The sequence below is a fragment of the Lissotriton vulgaris genome, chromosome 7, assembly GCF_964263255.1.
Source record: "Lissotriton vulgaris chromosome 7, aLisVul1.2, whole genome shotgun sequence".
Lineage (NCBI taxonomy): Eukaryota > Metazoa > Chordata > Amphibia > Caudata > Salamandridae > Lissotriton > Lissotriton vulgaris.
The window spans coordinates 1,416,180,548-1,416,195,333 of NC_141695.1; positions in this window are offsets into that span (position 1 = coordinate 1,416,180,548).

Here is a 14,786-nt window from a genome sequence, read left to right on the forward strand (position 1 = left end):
GGGGGCATTGCTAGGAAGGTCTAATACCGGATAAAAGTGGTTTGGAGAAACCTCACTTTCTCGTTTTCGGGAGGCTGTTTGGGGGGGGTTCCTGGTGTTTGTGGGGGGTTTTGGGGTCTTGGAGCAACGCTGGGTATGGATACTTTTGATTGCAAGTGGTTTGGAGAAAATCCATGGTGGCAAACGGGAGTTAGGGCCTAGCTGCAGAGTGCGCACGGATGGATTTGGGATTGAGGGCTAAATTATTCCAAGTCTCACTTGTTGCGGTTTTGCTTTTTGGCCGTTGGGGGTGTTAAACTTTTTTCCACCTGGGTTAACTGGTCTGGGGGCATTGCTGAGAAGGTCTAATACCGGTTAAAGGTGGTTTGGAGAAAATCGGAGGTGAAAAAGTTTTTGCGTTTTTGCTCACTTGCCTGTCTTTGGGGTGCTGTTTGGGGGGCTTCTAGGTTTTTGTGGGAGGGTTTTGGGGTCCGGGAGTACTGCTGGCACAGTCTAATGTTGATTGCATTTGTTTTTCAGGAAATCCATGGTGGAAAAGGGGAGTTAGGGCCTAGCGGCAAAGCGCATTTGGACTGAATTCCAGGTAGGCCCGAAAATTGCTAAATCTCACTTTTTACGGTTTTGCTTTTTGGCTGTTTGGGGGTGTTAAATGTGTTTTCATCCGGGTTGACGGGTCTGGGGGCATTGCTTGGAAGGTCTAATACCGGATAAAAGTGTTTTGGAGAAACTCGATGGTGAAAAAGTTTTTGACTTTTCAGAGTTTTCGCTCACTTTCGTGTTTTCGGGGGCCTGCTTGGGGGGTTAATGGTGTTTAGGGGCGGGTTGGGGGTTCTTGGAGCAACGATGGGTATGGATGGTTTTGATTGCCAGTGGTTTGAAGACAATCCATGGTGGCAAAGGGGAGTTAGGCCTAGCTGCAGAGCATGCACAGACTGATTTGGGATTCTAAGTCTCACTTTTTGCGGTTTAGCTTTTTGGCTATTTGGGGGTGTTAAACTTGTTTTCGCCCGGGTTGACAGGTCTGGGTGTATTTCTAGGAAGGTCTAATACCGGATAAAAGTTGTTTGGAGAAAATCGGAGGTGAAAAAGTATTTCCATTTTCAGATATTTCGCTCACTTTCTCGTTTTCGGGAGGCTGTTTGGGGGGTTCCTGGTGTTTGGGGGGTTGGGGGATCTTGGAGCAACGCTGGGTATGGATAGTTTTGATTGCAAGTGGTTTGGAGAAAATCCATGGTGGCAAAGGGGAGTTAGGGCCTGGCTGCAGAGCACGCACAGAGTGATTTGGGATCGAGGGCTAAATTATTCTTAGTCTCACTTTTTTTTTGTTTTTTGGTTGTTTGGGGGTCTTAAACTTGTTTCCACCTCGGTTTGACGGGTCTGGGGGCATTTCTGGGAAGGTGTAATACCGGATTACAGTGGTTTGGAGAAAATCGGAGGTGAAAAAGTTTTTCCATTTTCAGACATTTCGCTCACTTTAGCGTTATCGGGGGCTGTTTGGGGGGTGTTCCTGGTGTTTGTGGGGGGGGGGTTTGGGGTCTTGGAGCAACGCTGGGTATGGATACTTTTGATTGCAAGTGGTTTGGAGAAAATCCATGGTGGCAAACAGGAGTTAGGGCCTAGCTGCAGAGCGCGCACAGAGTGATTTGGGATTGAGGGCTAAATTATTCTAAGTCTCACTTTTTGCGGTTTTGCTTTTTGGCTGTTTGAGGGTGTTAAACTTGTTTCCGCCTGGGATGACGGGTCTGGGGGTATTGCTGGGAAGGTCTAATACCGGATAAAAGTGTTTTGGAGAAAATCCATGGTGGAAAGTTTTTCACTTTCCAGAGATTTCGCTCACTTTTGTGTTTTCGGCGGCCTGCTTGGGGGGTTCCTGGTGTTTTGTGGGGTTGGGGGGTCTAGGTGCAATGCTGTGTATGGATAGTTTTGATTGCAAGTGGTTCGGAGAAAATCCATGGTGGCAAAGGGGAGTTAGGGCCTAGCTGCAGAGCATGCACAGAGTGATTTGAGATTGAGGGCTAAATTATTCTTAGTCTCACTTTTTCCGGTTTTGCTTTTTGGTTGTTTGGGGGTGTTAAACTTGTTTCCGCCTCGGTTTGACGGGTCTGGGGGCATTGCTGGGAAGGTGTAATACCGGATTAAAGTGGTTTGGAGAAAATCGGAGGTGAAAATGTTTTTCCATTTTCAGACATTTCGCTCACTTTAGCGTTTTCTGGGGCTGTTTGGGGGGGTTCCTGGTGTTTGTGGGGGGGTTTTGGGATCTTGGAGCAACGCTGGGTATGGATACTTTTGATTGCAAGTGGTTTGGAGAAAATCCATGGTGGCAAACAGGAGTTAGGGCCTAGCTGCAGAGCGCGCACAGAGTGATTTGGGATTGAGGGCTAAATTATTCTAAGTCTCACTTTTTGTGGTTTTGCTTTTTGGCTGTTTGGGGGTGTTAAACTTGTTTTTGCCCGGGTTGATGGGTCTGGGGGCATTGCTAGGAAGGTCTAATACCGGATAAAAGTGGTTTGGAGAAACCTCTCTTTCTTGTTTTCGGGAGGCTGTTTGGGGATTGTTCCTGGTGTTTGTGGGGGGTTTTGGGGTCTTGGAGCAACGCTGGGTATGGATACTTTTGATTGCAAGTGGTTTGGAGAAAATCCATGGTGGAAAAGTTTTCACTTTCCAGAGTATTCGCTCACTTTTGTGTTTCGGGGGCCTGCTTGGGGGGGGTTCCTGGTGTTTGGGGGATTGGGGGGTCTTGGAGCAACGCTGGGTATGGATACGTTAGATTGCAAGTGGTTTGGAGAAAATCCATGGTGGCAAAGGGGAGTTAGGGCCTAGCTGCAGAGCTCGCACGGATGGATTTGGGATTGAGGGCTAAATTATTCCAAGTCTCACTTTTTGCGGTTTTGCTTTTTGGCTGTTGGGGGTGTTAAACTTTTTTCCACCTGGGTTGACGGGTCTGGGGGCATTGCTGAGAAGGTCTAATACCGGTTAAAGGTGTTTTGGAGAAAATCGGAGGTGAAAAAGTTTTTGCGTTTTTGCTCACTTGCCTGTATTTGGGGTGCTGTTTGGGGGGCTTCTAGGTTTTTGTGGGAGGGTTTTGGGGTCCGGGAGTACAGCTGGCACAGTCTAATGTTGATTGCATTTGTTTTTCAGGAAATCCATGGTGGAAAAGGGGAGTTAGGGCCTAGCGGCAAAGCGCATTTGGACTGAATTCCAGGTAGGCCCGAAAATTGCTAAATCTCACTTTTTACGGTTTTGCTTTTTGGCTGTTTGGGGGTGTTAAATGTGTTTTCATCCGGGTTGACGGGTCTGGGGGCATTGCTTGGAAGGTCTAATACCGGATAAAAGTGTTTTGGAGAAACTCGATGGTGAAAAAGTTTTTGACTTTTCAGAGTTTTCGCTCACTTTCGTGTTTTCGGGGGCCTGCTTGGGGGGTTAATGGTGTTTAGGGGCGGGTTGGGGGTTCTTGGAGCAACGATGGGTATGGATGGTTTTGATTGCCAGTGGTTTGAAGACAATCCATGGTGGCAAAGGGGAGTTAGGCCTAGCTGCAGAGCATGCACAGACTGATTTGGGATTGAGGGCTAAATTGTTCTAAGTCTCACTTTTTGCGGTTTAGCTTTTTGGCTATTTGGGGGTGTTAAACTTGTTTTCGCCCGGGTTGACAGGTCTGGGTGTATTTCTAGGAAGGTCTAATACCGGATAAAAGTGGTTTGGAGAAAATCGGAGGTGAAAAAGTATTTCCATTTTCAGATATTTCGCTCACTTTCTCGTTTTCGGGAGGCTGTTTGGGGGGTTCCTGGTGTTTGGGGGGTTGGGGGATCTTGGAGCAACGCTGGGTATGGATAGTTTTGATTGCAAGTGGTTTGGAGAAAATCCATGGTGGCAAAGGGGAGTTAGGGCCTGGCTGCAGAGCACGCACAGAGTGATTTGGGATCGAGGGCTAAATTATTCTTAGTCTCACTTTTTTTTTGTTTTTTGGTTGTTTGGGGATGTTAAACTTGTTTCCACCTCGGTTTGACGGGTCTGGGGGCATTTCTGGGAAGGTGTAATACCGGATTACAGTGGTTTGGAGAAAATCGGAGGTGAAAAAGTTTTTCCATTTTCAGACATTTCGCTCACTTTAGCGTTATCGGGGGCTGTTTGGGGGGTGTTCCTGGTGTTTGTGGGGGGGGGGTTTGGGGTCTTGGAGCAACGCTGGGTATGGATACTTTTGATTGCAAGTGGTTTGGAGAAAATCCATGGTGGCAAACAGGAGTTAGGGCCTAGCTGCAGAGCGCGCACAGAGTGATTTGGGATTGAGGGCTAAATTATTCTAAGTCTCACTTTTTGCGGTTTTGCTTTTTGGCTGTTTGAGGGTGTTAAACTTGTTTCCGCCTGGGATGACGGGTCTGGGGGTATTGCTGGGAAGGTCTAATACCGGATAAAAGTGTTTTGGAGAAAATCCATGGTGGAAAGTTTTTCACTTTCCAGAGATTTCGCTCACTTTTGTGTTTTCGGCGGCCTGCTTGGGGGGTTCCTGGTGTTTTGTGGGGTTGGGGGGTCTAGGTGCAATGCTGTGTATGGATAGTTTTGATTGCAAGTGGTTCGGAGAAAATCCATGGTGGCAAAGGGGAGTTAGGGCCTAGCTGCAGAGCATGCACAGAGTGATTTGAGATTGAGGGCTAAATTATTCTTAGTCTCACTTTTTCCGGTTTTGCTTTTTGGTTGTTTGGGGGTGTTAAACTTGTTTCCGCCTCGGTTTGACGGGTCTGGGGGCATTGCTGGGAAGGTGTAATACCGGATTAAAGTGGTTTGGAGAAAATCGGAGGTGAAAATGTTTTTCCATTTTCAGACATTTCGCTCACTTTAGCGTTTTCTGGGGCTGTTTGGGGGGGTTCCTGGTGTTTGTGGGGGGGTTTTGGGATCTTGGAGCAACGCTGGGTATGGATACTTTTGATTGCAAGTGGTTTGGAGAAAATCCATGGTGGCAAACAGGAGTTAGGGCCTAGCTGCAGAGCGCGCACAGAGTGATTTGGGATTGAGGGCTAAATTATTCTAAGTCTCACTTTTTGTGGTTTTGCTTTTTGGCTGTTTGGGGGTGTTAAACTTGTTTTTGCCCGGGTTGATGGGTCTGGGGGCATTGCTAGGAAGGTCTAATACCGGATAAAAGTGGTTTGGAGAAACCTCTCTTTCTTGTTTTCGGGAGGCTGTTTGGGGATTGTTCCTGGTGTTTGTGGGGGGTTTTGGGGTCTTGGAGCAACGCTGGGTATGGATACTTTTGATTGCAAGTGGTTTGGAGAAAATCCATGGTGGAAAAGTTTTCACTTTCCAGAGTATTCGCTCACTTTTGTGTTTCGGGGGCCTGCTTGGGGGGGGTTCCTGGTGTTTGGGGGATTGGGGGGTCTTGGAGCAACGCTGGGTATGGATACGTTAGATTGCAAGTGGTTTGGAGAAAATCCATGGTGGCAAAGGGGAGTTAGGGCCTAGCTGCAGAGCTCGCACGGATGGATTTGGGATTGAGGGCTAAATTATTCCAAGTCTCACTTTTTGCGGTTTTGCTTTTTGGCTGTTGGGGGTGTTAAACTTTTTTCCACCTGGGTTGACGGGTCTGGGGGCATTGCTGAGAAGGTCTAATACCGGTTAAAGGTGTTTTGGAGAAAATCGGAGGTGAAAAAGTTTTTGCGTTTTTGCTCACTTGCCTGTATTTGGGGTGCTGTTTGGGGGGCTTCTAGGTTTTTGTGGGAGGGTTTTGGGGTCCGGGAGTACAGCTGGCACAGTCTAATGTTGATTGCATTTGTTTTTCAGGAAATCAATGGTGGAAAAGGGGAGTTAGGGCCTAGCGGCAAAGCGCATTTGGACTGAATTCCAGGTAGGCCCGAAAATTGCTAAATCTCACTTTTTACGGTTTTGCTTTTTGGCTGTTTGGGGGTGTTAAGCTTGTTTCCGCCTCGGTTTGAAGGGTCTGGGGGTATTGCTGGGAAGGTGTATTACCGGATTAAAGTGGTTTGGAGAAAATCAGAGGTGGAAAAGTTTTTCAATTTTCAGACATTTCGCTCACTTTAGCGTTTTCGGGGGGCTGTTTGGGGGGTTCCTGGTGTTTGTGGGGGGGTTTTGGGGTCTTGGAGCAACGCTGCGTATGGATACTTTTGATTGCAAGTGGTTTGGAGAAAATCCATGGTGGCAAACGTGAGTTAGGGCTAGCTGCAGAGCGCGCACGGAGTGATTTGGGATTGAGGGCTAAATTATACTAAGTCTCACTTTTTGCGGTTTTACTTTTTGGCTGTTTGAGGGTGTTAAACTTGTTTCCGCCTGGGATGACGGGTCTGGGGGTATTGCTGGGAAGGTCTAATACCGGATAAAAGTGGTTTGAAGAAAATCGGAGGTGAAAAAGTGTTTCCATTTTCAGATATTTCACTCACTTTCTCGCTTTCGGGAGGCTGTTTGGGGGGTTCCTGGTGTTTGGGGGGTTGGGGGATCTTGGAGCAACGCTGGGTATGGATAGTTTTGATTGCAAGTGGTTTGGAGAAAATCCATGGTGGCAAAGGGGAGTTAGGGCCTGGCTGCAGAGCACGCACAGAGTGATTTGGGATCGAGGGCTAAATTATTCTTAGTCTCACTTTTTTTTTGTTTTTTGGTTGTTTGGGGGTCTTAAACTTGTTTCCACCTCGGTTTGACGGGTCTGGGGGCATTTCTGGGAAGGTGTAATACCGTATAAAAGTGGTTTGGAGAAAATCGGAGGTGAAAAAGTTTTTCCATTTTCAGACATTTCGCTCACTTTAGCGTTATCGGGTGGCTGTTTGGGGGGTGTTCCTGGTGTTTGTGGGGGGGGGGTTTGGGGTCTTGGAGCAACGCTGGGTATGGATACTTTTGATTGCAAGTGGTTTGGAGAAAATCCATGGTGGCAGACAGGAGTTAGGGCCTAGCTGCAGAGCGCGCACAGAGTGATTTGGGATTGAGGGCTAAATTATTCTAAGTCTCACTTTTTGCGGTTTTGCTTTTTGGCTGTGTGAGGGTGTTAAACTTGTTTCCGCCTGGGATGACGGGTCTGGGGGTATTGCTGGGAAGGTCTAATACCGGATAAAAGTGTTTTGGAGAAAATCCATAGTGGAAAGTTTTTCACTTTCCAGAGATTTCGCTCACTTTTGTGTTTTCGGTGGCCTGCTTGGGGGGTTCCTGGTGTTTTGTGGGGTTGGGGGGTCTTGGTGCAACGCTGGGTATGGATAGTTTTGATTGAAGTGGTTTGGAGAAAATCCATGGTGGCAAAGGGGAGTTAGGGCCTAGCTGCAGAGCTTGCACAGAGTGATTTGGGATTGAGGGCTAAATTATTCTTAGTCTCGCTTTTTTCGGTTTTGCTTTTTGGTTGTTTGGGGGTGTTAAACTTGTTTCCGCCTCGGTTTGACAGGTCTGGGGGCATTGCTGGGAAGGTGTTACACCGGTTAAAGGTGGTTTGGAGAAAATCGGAGGTGAAAAAGTTTTTGTGGGAGGGTTTTGGGGTCCGGGAGTACTGCTGGCACAGTCTAATGTTGATTGCATTTGTTTTTCAGGAAATCCATAGTGGAAAAGGGGAGTTAGAGCCTAGCGGCAAAGCGCATTTGGACTGAATTCCAGGTAGGCCCGAAACTTGCTATATCTCACTTTTTACGGTTTGCTTTTTGGCTGTTTGGGGTTGTTAAATGTGTTTTCGCCCTAGTTGACGGGTCTGGGGGCATTGCTGGGAAGGTCTATTACCGGATAAAAGTGGTTTGGAGAAAATCGGAGGTGAAAAAGTGTTTCCATTTTCAGATATTTCGCTCACTTTATCGTTTACGTGAGGCTGTTTGGGGGGGTTCCTGGTGTTTGTGGGGGGTTTTGGGGGTCTTAGAGCAACGCTGGGTATGGATACGTTTGATTGCAAGTGGTTTAGAGAAAATCCATGGTGGAAAAGGGGAGTTAGGGCCTAGCTGCAGAGTGTGCACAGAGGGATTTGGTATTGAGGGCTAAATTATTCTAAGTCTCACTTTTTACGGTTTTGCTTTTTGGCTGTTTGGGGGTGTTAAACTTGTTTCCACCTGGGTTGACGGGGTCCGGGGGCATTGCTTGGAAGGACTAATACCGGATAAAAGCTTTTTGGAGAAAATCCATGGTGGAAAAGTTTTTCACTTTCCAGAGTTTTTGCTCACTTTTGTGTTTCGGGGGCCTGCTTGGGGGGGTTCCTGGTGTTTGGGGGGGTTGGGGGGTCTTGGAGCAACGCTGGGTATTGATAGTTTTGATTGCAAGTGGTTTGGAGAAAATCCCTGGTGGCAAAGGGGAGTTAGGGCCTAGCTGCAGAGCATGCACAGAGTGATTTAAGATTGAGGGCTAAATTATTCTAAGTCTCACTTTTTTCGGTTTTGCTTTTTGGTTGTTTGGGGGTGTTAAACTTGTTTTTGCCCGGGTTGATGGGTCTGGGGGCATTGCTAGGAAGGTCTAATACAGGATAAAAGTGGTTTGGAGAAACCTCACTTTCTCGTTTTCGGGAGGCTGTTTGGGGGGGTTCCTGGTGTTTTTGGGGGGTTTTGGGGTCTTGGAGCAATGCTGGGTATGGATACTTTTGATTGCAAGTGGTTTGGAGAAAATCCATGGTGGAATTTTTTTTCACTTTCCAGAGTGCCTGCTTGGGGGGTTCCTGGTGTTTGGGGGGTCTTGGAGCAACACTGGGTATTGATAGTTTTGATTGCAAGTGGTTTGGAGAAAATCCATGGTGGCAAAGGGGAGTTAGGGCCTAGCTGCAGAGTGCGCATGGAGTGATTTGGGATTGAGGGCTAAATTGTTCTAAGTCTCACTTTTTGCGGTTTTGCTTTTTGGCTGTTTGGGGGTGTTAAACTTGTTTTCACCCGGTTGATGGGTCTGGGGGTATTGCTAGGAAGGTCTAATACCGGATAAAAGTGGTTTGGAGAAAATCAGAGGTGAAAAAGTGTTTCCATTTTCAGATATTTCGCTCACTTTCTCGTTTTCGGGCGGCTGTTTGGGGGGGTTCCTGGTGTTTGTGGGGGGGTTTTGGGGTCTTAGAGCAACGCTGGGTATGGATACGTTTGGTTGCAAGTGGTTTGGAAAAAATCCATGCTGGAAAAGTTTTTCACTTTCCAGTGTTTTCGCTCACTTTTGTGTTTCGGGGGCCTGCCTGGGGGGGCTCCTGGTGTTTGGGGGGTTGGGGGGTCTTGGAGCAACGCTGGGTATTGATAGTTTTGATTGCAAGTGGTTTGGAGAAAATCCATGGTGGCAAAGAGGAGTTAGGGCCTAGCTACAGAGTGTGCACGGAGTGATTTAGGATTGAGGCCAAAATAATTTTCTCACTTTTTGCGTTTTTGCTTTTTGGCTGTTTGGGGGTGTTAAACTTGTTTTCGCCCGGGTTTACGGGTCTGAGGGCATTGCTGGGAAGGTCTATTACCGGATAAAAGTGGTGTGGAGAAAATCGGAGGTGAAAAACTTTTTTCCATTTTCAGACATTTCGCTCACTTTAGTGTTTTCAGGGGGCTATTTGGGGGGTTCCTGGTGTTTGTGGGGGGGGGGGGTTGAGGTCTTGTAGCAATGCTGGGTATGGATACTTTTGATTGCAAGTGGTTTGGAGAAAATCCATGGTGGCAAAGGGGAGTTAGGGCCTAGCTGAGTGCGCATGGAGTGATGTAGGGCTAAATTATTCTGTCTCACTTTTTGCGTTTTTGCTTTTTGGCTGTTTGGGGGTGTTAAACTTGTTTTCGCCCGGGTTGATGGGTCTGGGGGCATTGCTAGGAAGGTCTAATAACGGATAAAAGTGGTTTGGAGAAAATCGGAGGTGAAAATGTTTTTCCATTTTCAGACATTTCGCTCACGTTAGCGTTTTTGGGGGGCTGTTTGGGGGGTTCCTGGTGTTTGTGGGGGGGTTTTGGGGTCTTGGAGCAACGCTGCGTATGGATACTTTTGATTGCAAGTGGTTTGGCGAAAATCCATGGTGGCAAACAGGAGTTAGGGCCTAGCTGCAGAGCGCACACAGAGTGATTTGGGATTGAGGGCTAAATTATTCTAAGTCTCTCTTTTTGTGGTTTTGCTTTTTGGCTGTTTGGGGGTGTTAAACTTGTTTTTGCCCGGGTTGATGGGTCTGGGGGCATTGCTAGGAAGGTCTAATACCGGATAAAAGTGGTTTGGAGAAACCTCACTTTCTCGTTTTCGGGAGGCTGTTTGGGGGGGGGTTCCTGGTGTTTGTGGGGGGTTTTGGGGTCTTGGAGCAACGCTGGGTATGGATACTTTTGATTGCAAGTGGTTTGGAGAAAATCCATGGTGGCAAACGTGAGTTAGGGCTAGCTGCAGAGCGCGCACGGAGTGATTTGGGATTGAGGACTAAATTATTCTAAGTCTCACTTTTTGCGGTTTTGCTTTTTGGCTGTTTAGGGGTGTTAAACTTGTTTCCGCCTGGGATGACGGGTCTGGGGGTATTGCTGGGATGGTCTAATACCGGATAAAAGTGTTTTGGAGAAAATCCATGGTGGAAAGTTTTTCACTTTCCAGAGATTTCGCTCACTTTTGTGTTTTCGGCGGCCTGCTTGGGGGGTTCCTGGTGTTATGTGGGGTTGGGGGGTCTTCATGCAACGCTGTGTATGGATAGTTTTGATTGCAAGTGGTTTGGAGAAAATCCATGGTGGCAAAGGGGAGTTAGGGCCTAGCTGCATAGCATGCACAGAGTGATTTGAGATTGAGGGCTAAATTATTCTAAGTCTCACTTTTTGCGATTTTGCTTTTTGGCTGTTTGGGGTGTTAAACTTGTTTTCGCTCGGGTTGACGGGTCTGGGGGCATTGCTGGGAAGGTCTAATACCGGATAAAAGTGGTTTGGAGAAAATCAGAGGTGAAAAAGTTTTTCCATTTTCAGATATTTCACTCACTTTATCTTTGTCGGGGGCGTTCCTGGTGATTATGGGGGGGGGGGGGTTTGGGGTCTTAGAGCAACGGTGGGTATGGATACGTTTGATTGCAAGTGGTTTGGAGAAAATCCATGGTGGCAAAGGGGAGTTAGGGCCTAGCTGCAGAGCGCGCACGGAGTGATTTGGGATTGAGGGCTAAATTATTCTAAGTCTCTCTTTTTGTGGTTTTGCTTTTTGGCTGTTTGGGGGTGTTAAACTTGTTTTTGCCCGGGTTGATGGGTCTGGGGGCATTGCTAGGAAGGTCTAATACCGGATAAAAGTGGTTTGGAGAAACCTCACTTTCTCGTTTTTGGGAGGCTGTTTGGGGGGGGGTTCCTGGTGTTTGTGGGGGGTTTTGGGGTCTTGGAGCAACGCTGGGTATGGATACTTTTGATTGCAAGTGGTTTGGAGAAAATCCATGGTGGCAAACGTGAGTTAGGGCTAGCTGCAGAGCGCGCACGGAGTGATTTGGGATTGAGGACTAAATTATTCTAAGTCTCACTTTTTGCGGTTTTGATTTTTGGCTGTTTAGGGGTGTTAAACTTGTTTCCGCCTGGGATGACGGGTCTGGGGGTATTGCTGGGATGGTCTAATACCGGATAAAAGTGTTTTGGAGAAAATCCATGGTGGAAAGTTTTTCACTTTCCAGAGATTTCGCTCACTTTTGTGTTTTCGGAGGCCTGCTTGGGGGGTTCCTGGTGTTATGTGGGGTTGGGGGGTCTTCATGCAACGCTGTGTATGGATAGTTTTGATTGCAAGTGGTTTGGAGAAAATCCATGGTGGCAAAGGGGAGTTAGGGCCTAGCTGCATAGCATGCACAGAGTGATTTGAGATTGAGGGCTAAATTATTCTAAGTCTCACTTTTTGCGATTTTGCTTTTTGGCTGTTTGGGGTGTTAAACTTGTTTTCGCTCGGGTTGACGGGTCTGGGGGCATTGCTGGGAAGGTCTAATACCGGATAAAAGTGGTTTGGAGAAAATCAGAGGTGAAAAAGTTTTTCCATTTTCAGATATTTCACTCACTTTATCTTTGTCGGGGGCGTTCCTGGTGATTATGGGGGGGGGGGTTTGGGGTCTTAGAGCAACGGTGGGTATGGGTACGTTTGATTGCAAGTGGTTTGGAGAAAATCCATGGTGGCAAAGGGGAGTTAGGGCCTAGCTGCAGAGCGCGCACGGAGTGATTTGGGATTGAGGACTAAATTATTCTAAGTCTCACTTTTTGCGGTTTTGCTTTTTGGCTGTTTGGGGGTGTTAAATTGTTTCGATCTGGGTTGACGGGTCCTGGGGCATTGCTGGGAAGGTCTAATACCGGATAAAAGATTTTTGGAGAAAATCCATGGTGGAAAAGTTTTTCACTTTCCAGAGTTTTTGCTCACTTTTGTGTTTCGGGGACCTGCTTGGGGGGGGTTCCTGGTGTTTGGGGGGGTTTGGGATCTTGGAGCAATGCTGGGTATGGATACTTTTGATTGCAAGTGGTTTGGAGAAAATCCATGGTGGCAAACAGGAGTTAGGGCCTAGCTGCAGAGCGCGCACAGAGTGATTTGGGATTGAGGGCTAAATTATTCTAAGTCTCACTTTTTGTGGTTTTGCTTTTTGGCTGTTTGGGGGTGTTAAACTTGTTTTTGCCCGGGTTGATGGGTCTGGGGGCATTGCTAGGAAGGTCTAATACCGGATAAAAGTGGTTTGGAGAAACCTCACTTTCTCGTTTTCGGGAGGCTGTTTGGGGGGGTTCCTGGTGTTTGTGGGGGGTTTTGGGGTCTTGGAGCAACGCTGGGTATGGATACTTTTGATTGCAAGTGGTTTGGAGAAAATCCATGGTGGCAAACGGGAGTTAGGGCCTAGCTGCAGAGTGCGCACGGAGTGATTTAGGATTGAGGGCTAAATTATTCTAAGTCTCACTTTTTATGGTTTTGCTTTTTGGCTGTTTGTGGGTGTTAAACTTGTTTCCGCCTGGGTTGACGGGTCCGGGGGCATTGCTCGGAAGGTCTAATACCGGATAAAAGCTTTTTGGAGAAAATCCATGGTGGAAAAGTTTTTCACTTTCCAGAGTTTTCGCTCACTTTTGTGTTTCGGGGGCCTGCTTGGGGGGGTTCCTGGTGTTTGGGGGGGTTGGGGGGTCTTGGAGCAACGCTGGGTATGGATACGTTAGATTGCAAGTGGTTTGGAGAAAATCCATGGTGGCAAAGGGGAGTTAGGGCCTAGCTGCAGAGCTCGCACGGATGGATTTGGGATTGAGGGCTAAATTATTCCAAGTCTCACTTTTTGCGGTTTCGCTTTTTGGCTATTGGGGGTGTTAAACTTTTTTCCACCTGGGTTAACTGGTCTGGGGGCATTGCTGAGAAGGTCTAATACCGGTTAAAGGTGGTTTGGAGAAAATCGGAGGTGAAAAAGTTTTTGCGTTTTTGCTCACTTGCATGTCTTTGGGGTGCTGTTTGGGGGGCTTCTAGGTTTTTGTGGGAGGGTTTTGGGGTCCGGGAGTACTGCTGGCACAGTCTAATGTTGATTGCATTTGTTTTTCAGGAAATCCATAGTGGAAAAGGGGAGTTAGGGCCTAGCGGCAAAGCGCATTTGGACTGAATTCCAGGTAGGCCCGAAAATTGCTATATCTCACTTTTTACGGTTTTGCTTTTTGGCTGTTTGGGGGTGTTAAATGTGTTTTCGTCCGGGTTGACGGGTCTGGGGGCATTGCTTGGAAGGTCTAATACCGGATAAAAGTGTTTTGGAGAAAATCGATGGTGAAAAAGTTTTTGACTTTTCAGAGTTTTCGCTCACTTTCGTGTTTTCGGGGGTCTGCTTGGGGGGTTAATGGTGTTTAGGGGCGGGTTGGGGGTTCTTGGAGCAACGCTGGGTATGGATGGTTTTGATTGCCAGTGGTTTGAAGAAAATCCATGGTGGCAAAGGGGAGTTGGGGCCTAGCTGCAGAGCATGCACAGAGTGATTTGGGATTGAGGGCTAAATTATTCTGTCTCACTTTTTTCAGTTTTGCTTTTTGGCTGTTTGGGGGTGTTAAACGTGTTTCCGCCTCGGTTGACGGTTCTGGGGGCATTGCTGGGAAGGTCTAATACCAGATAAAAGTGTTTTGGAGAAAATCAGAGGTGAAAAAGTGTTTCCATTTTCAGATATTTCGTTCACTTTATTGTTTTCGGAAGGCTGTTTGGGGGGGGTTCCTGGTTTTTGTGGGGGGTTTTGGGGGTCTTAGAGCAACGCTGGGTATGGATACGTTTGATTGCAAGTGGTTTGGAGAAAATCCATGGTGGCAAAGGGGAGTTAGGGCTTAGCTGCAGAGTGCGCACAGAGTGATTTGGGATTGAGGGCTAAATTATTCTAAGTCTCACTTTTTACGGTTTTGCTTTTTGGCTATTTGGGGGTGTTAAATTGTTTTCATCTGGGTTGACGGGTCCTGGGGCATTGCTGGGAAGGTCTAATACCGGATAAAAGATTTTTGGAGAAAATCCATGGTGGAAAAGTTTTTCACTTTCCAGAGTTTTCGCTCACTTTTGTGTTTCGGGGACCTGCTTGGGGGGGTTCCTGGTGTTTGGGGGGGTTTGGGATCTTGGAGCAACGCTGGGTATGGATACTTTTGATTGCAAGTGGTTTGGAGAAAATCCATGGTGGCAAACAGGAGTTAGGGCCTAGCTGCAGAGCGCGCACAGAGTGATTTGGGATGGAGGGCTAAATTATTCTAAGTCTCACTTTTTGTGGTTTTGCTTTTTGGCAGTTTGGGGGTGTTAAACTTGTTTTTGCCCGGGTTGATGGGTCTGGGGGCATTGCTAGGAAGGTCTAATACCGGATAAAAGTGGTTTGGAGAAACCTCACTTTCTCGTTTTCGGGAGGCTGTTTGGGGGGGGGTTCCTGGTGTTTGGGGGGGGGTTTGGGGGGTCTTGGAGCAACGCTGGGTATTGATAGATTTGATTGCAAGTGGTTTGGAGAA